Source organism: Scyliorhinus canicula, chromosome 11 (assembly GCF_902713615.1).
Source record: "Scyliorhinus canicula chromosome 11, sScyCan1.1, whole genome shotgun sequence".
NCBI lineage: Eukaryota > Metazoa > Chordata > Chondrichthyes > Carcharhiniformes > Scyliorhinidae > Scyliorhinus > Scyliorhinus canicula.
Window position 1 is genome coordinate 151,362,961 of NC_052156.1, and position 4,946 is coordinate 151,367,906.

Consider the following 4,946-nt stretch of genomic DNA (forward strand, 5'->3'; position numbering starts at 1 on the left):
GTGTTTGTGTGGGTTTCGCCCCCACAACCAAAAGATGTGCAGGGCAGGTGGATTGGCCACGCTAAATTGCCCCTTCATTGGAAAAAAAATGAATTAGGTACTCTAAATTAAAAAAAAACACAAAAAGAAACTAATACGTAACTGCATGACAGATGAATTTTAATGTTGCATTGATGTGAACTGTGATTAATGAAGAGTGGCACACAAATCCTTGGCTTTGTGGCAATGAGATCTCAAACCATTATTGTGTTGGATTCTGAAGCACACGTATAACATACCTCTTGCACAGTGATGATAGAGAAATAATAAACTCTTGACACTTAAAAAAAATATATATATTTATTCAAATTTTCAACAAAACACTCCAAAAAGAATAAAGCACTAAACAAGTAAAAAAATTATTCATGGGATTTCCAACAAAATACAATAACCCCCATTTAACAAATAAACATGCCAGTAAGGAAAATGCCCCACTCTAATCTAAACCAAAAAAGAAAAAAAAGCAACCACCAACCCCCCCCCCCCCCCCCCCCCCCCCACCCCCCCTCTCTCTCCCCACACCCCTGGGTTGCTGCTGCTGTTGACCTCCACCTAACGTTCTGCTAGAAAGTCTAGGAACGGTTGCCACCGCTTGGAGAACCCCTGCACAGACCCTCGCAAGGCAAACTTTATCCTTTCCAGCTTGATGAACCCTGCCATATCGTTGATCCAAGCTTCCACGCTTGGGGGCTTTGCATCCCTCCATTAGTAGGATCCTCCGCCTGGCTACCAGGGATGCAAAGGCCAGAAGAGCGGCCTCTTTCGACTCCTGCACTCCCGGCTCGTCCGATACCCCGAATAATGCTATCCCCCAGCTCGGCTTGACTGGGGTGTTCACCACTTTGGACATAGTCCTCGCAAAGCCCCTCCGGAACCCCTCCAGCGCCGGACACGTCCAAAACATGGCTGTGATTTGCTGGGCTCCCCGAGCACCTCGCACACCTGTCCTCCACCCCAAGAAACCTACTCATCCTCGCCCCGTCATATGCGCCCTATGAACAACTTTGAACTGTATTAGGCTGAGCCTGGCGAAAGAGGAGGAGGAATTAACCTTACTCAGGACATCAACCAACAGATCCTCATCCAGCTCCTCCCCGAGCTCCTCCTCCCACTTGCCCTTTAACTCCTCCACCGAGGCCTCCTCCACTTCCTGCAGTTCCTGATAGATCGCCGAGACCTTGCCTTCTCCAACCCATACACCCGAAATCACCCTGTCCTGAATCCTTCGTGCTGGGAGCAGCGGAAATTCCCTCACCTGCCATCTCACAAACGCCCTCACTTGCATATACCTAAAAGCATTCCCGGGAGGTAACCCAAATTTCTCCTCTAGAGCCCCTAGGCTCACAAAAGTCCCATCGATGAATAGGCCCCCCATTCTTTTAATCCCTGCCTGATGCCATCTCAGAAACTCCCCATCCATCCTACCCGGAACGAACCTGTGGTTCTCTCGTATCGGGGACCAGACCGAGGCCCCCACCTTGCCCCTATGTCTCCTCCACTGCCCCCAGATCTTCAAAGTTGCCGCCACCACCGGACTCGTGGTGTACTTTGTCGACGGGAGCGGCAACGCTGCCGTCACCAGCGCCCCCAGACTCATACCCACACAAGACGCCACCTCTAGCCTCTTCCACGCCGCCCCCTCTCCCTCCATTACCCACTTATGGATCATCGCCACATTAGCTGCCCAATAATAGCCACATAGATTCAGCAGCGCCAGCCCCCCTCTGTCCCTGCTACGCTCCAAAAACACCCTCTTCACCCTCGGGGTCTTATTCGCTCATACGAATCCCATAATGCTCCTGCTTACCCATTTAAAAAAAGTCTTGTGGATTAGGATGGGCATGCACCAGAACACAAACAGGAACCTTGGGAGGACCGTCATCTTGACCGACTGCACTCTACCCGCCAGGAAGAGTGGCAGCATATCCCATCTCTTGAAATCCTCCTCCATCTGTTCCACCAACTGTGCCAAATTGAGCTTATGCAGGGCCCCTCAGTTCCTAGCTACCTGGATCCCCAGGTATCGAAAGCTCCTCTCCGCCCTCTTCATAGCCCTAGTCTATCCCCCTTCCCTGGTCCCCCGCATGCACCACAAAGAGCTCACTCTTCCCCACATTGAGCTTATAACCCAAAAAATCCCCAAGGATCCGCATAACCTCAACCATCCTCTCCACTGGGTCTGCAAAATATAACAGCAGGTCATCAGCATATAACGACACCCGGTGTTCCTCCCCCCCCCCACCCCTACCCCCGGTCCAATCCCCTCCAGTTCCTGGACTCCCCCACTGCCATGGCCAGCGGCTCAATTGCCAGTGCAAACAACAAGGGGGATAAGGGTTTCGTCTCGCGGTACAACCTAAAGTACTCCGGCCTCCGCCAGTTCGTAGCCACACTCGCCACTGGGGCCCTATATAACAGCCTGACCCACCTTATGAACCCTTCCCCGAACCCAAACCTCCTAAGCACTTCCCAGAGATACTCCCACTCCACCCGATCAAAGGCCTTCTCCGCGTCCATGGCCGCCGCTTCCCACTCCACCGAGGGCATCATGATCACATTGAGGAGCCTCCGCACATTCGTGTTTAACTGCCTGCCCTTCACAAACCCCGTCTGGTCCTCATGGATCACCCCTGGGTCACAGTCCTCAATCCTCGTAGCCAGAACCTTCGGCAGTAACTTAGCGAAATCGGCCTATACGATCCACATTGCAATGGATCCTTGTCCCGCTTCAAAATCAGCGAGATCAGTGCCCGGGACATTGTCGGCGGCAGGCTCCCCTCCTCCCTCGCCTCATTAAAAGTTCTCACCAACAACGGGCCCAGCAGGTCCACATACTTTCTGTAAAATTCAACCGGGAACCCGTCTGGTCCCGGAGCCTTCCCTGCCTGCATGCTCCCCAATCCCTTAACCAGCTCCCAGCTCCTCCAGCCCAATCGGCGCCCCCAAACCAGCCACCTGCGCTAACCCCACCCTCGGGAACCTCAGTTGATCCACGAATCGCTGGATCCCCCTCCGGGGGGCTCAGACCTATACAGATCCCCATAGAAGTCCCTAAACACCTTGTTTATTCTCACCGCACTCCGCACCGTATTCCCCCCTCTATCTCTAATTCCACCAATCCCCCTCGCTGCCTCCCTCTTACGAAACTGATGTGCCAGCATCCGGCTCGCCTTCTCCCCATACTCATATTCCTCCACTTCCCTGCATTTTCCTCCACTGCGCCTCTGCTTTTCCTGTGGTCAATAGATCAAATTCCATTTGGAGGTTTCGTCGCTCCCTAAGCAGCCCCTCCCCGGGGGCCTCTGCATAACTCCTGTCCACCCTTAATATCTCCCCCACCAATCTCTCCCTCTCCCTCCTCTCTCTCTTCTCCCTATGGGCCCTAATGGAAATTAGCTCTCCCCTAACCATCGCCTTCAAAGCCTCCCAGACTACCCCCACCTGCACCTCCCCATTATCGTTGGCCTCCATGTATCTTTGAATACACCCCCGGATCCGCCCGCAAACCTTCTCATCTGCCAACAGTCCCACATTGAGGCGCTGGTCCCTCTCCTCCCCAACTCCAGCTCCACCCAATGCAGGGCGTGGTCCAAGATGGCTATAGCCGAATATTCCGTTCCCTCCACTTTCGGGATTAGTGCCCTACTCATTATAAAGAAATCTATCTGGGAATAGGCTTTATGGACGTGGGAGAAAAAAGAAAATTCTCTAACCACCGGCCTGGCAAACCTTCACGGATCCACTCCCCCCATCTGGTCCATAAACCCCCTGAGCACCTTGGCCCCAGCCGGCCTCTTACCCGTCCAGTGCTGGGTCCAGCACCGTGTTGAAGTCCCCACCCATTATCAAGCTTCCTACCTCCAGATCCGGGATCCGTCTCAACATACGTTTCATAAATCCGGCATCATCCCAATTCGGGGCATAAACATTCACCAGTACCACGCGCGTCCCCTGCAACCTACCACTCACCATCACATATCGACCTCCATTATCCGCCACAATATTCATCGCCTCAAACGACACCCGCTTCCCCACCAGTATCGCAACCCCTCTGTTCTTCGCATCCAGCCCCGAGTGAAAGACCTGCCCTACCCATCCCTTTCTCAGCCTGACCTGATCTGCCACCTTCAAGCGTGTCTCCTGAAGCATGACCACATCTGCCTTCAGTCCCTTTAAGTGCGCGAACACCCGGGCCCTCTTGACCGGCCCATTCAGGCCCCTCACATTCCATGTTGTCAGCCGGATCAGGGGGCTACTCGCCCGAGCCCCAGCCCCTGCCGACTAGCCATCCCCTTTTTTAGGCCAGCCACGTGCCCGTGCCTCCTGCACCCTCCAGTCCCCCAGGCGGCGGACCCCCGCCCCAACTCCCTCTTCTACCTCCAGATCCCCTTTGGCCAATACAGCAGCAACCCAGTTCCCCCCCCTTCCCCCGCCCCCAGCCAGACCACCGTCCAGCCGTTCTGCTCCCCCCATTACGCTCCCGTACGTCAGCTGACTCCTGCTGACCCCGGCCACTCCCGCCATACCAACGACCCCCCAGTGTGGGAATCCCCCCACCTCCCCCTGCCGATCAATATGCGCTCTCCTCCAGCACTGTCCTTCCCCCCAGGCCCTGCCCCTCCCTTCCTTAGCGCGGGAAAAAGCCCGAACTTTCCATTCGAGTTGGCCCCGCCCCCTGGCGCAGCTCCTTTTTCTGCGACCTTGCCCCAGCAGCCCAACCCCGGGCCTCTAACCCCCCCCCCCATCAGCGGGGACCTGCCCCTGTCGGACCGGCCCCCACACTCTCACACAGCCCCCACACTCTCACACAGCGCCCACACTCTCACACAGCCCCCACACTCTCACACAGCCCCCACACTCTCACACAGCCCCCACACTCTCACACAGCCCCCACACTCTCACACAGC